Source organism: Penaeus monodon, chromosome 21 (assembly GCF_015228065.2).
Source record: "Penaeus monodon isolate SGIC_2016 chromosome 21, NSTDA_Pmon_1, whole genome shotgun sequence".
Lineage (NCBI taxonomy): Eukaryota > Metazoa > Arthropoda > Malacostraca > Decapoda > Penaeidae > Penaeus > Penaeus monodon.
The window spans coordinates 37335280-37335577 of NC_051406.1; positions in this window are offsets into that span (position 1 = coordinate 37335280).

A 298-nucleotide genomic window follows, 5' to 3' on the forward strand; every position below is an offset into this window, starting at 1 on the left:
GTCTCCGTTTTCTAAAACTTTTTTAGGTACGTTGTCTCTTGGCGGTCTTGGCTATGCATCTATTTTCTCTCCTTCTCTTATACGACAGCTTAAGAAGTAATATTGTTATCTTTAAATACTTCTTCGTCACTGAAGGTCTTCCAGTGCGTCATTTTGAAGAGATTTAATTAACTGTAGAAAGAACTAGGAAATACAATAGGCTCGTTCTGTCTCATTACTACGCCAAGGGTAGGGGAGCGGCGCAAGTGGTAAGCTGAAAATTATCCATTTTTGAAATTCGATATTCATATTTTTGACA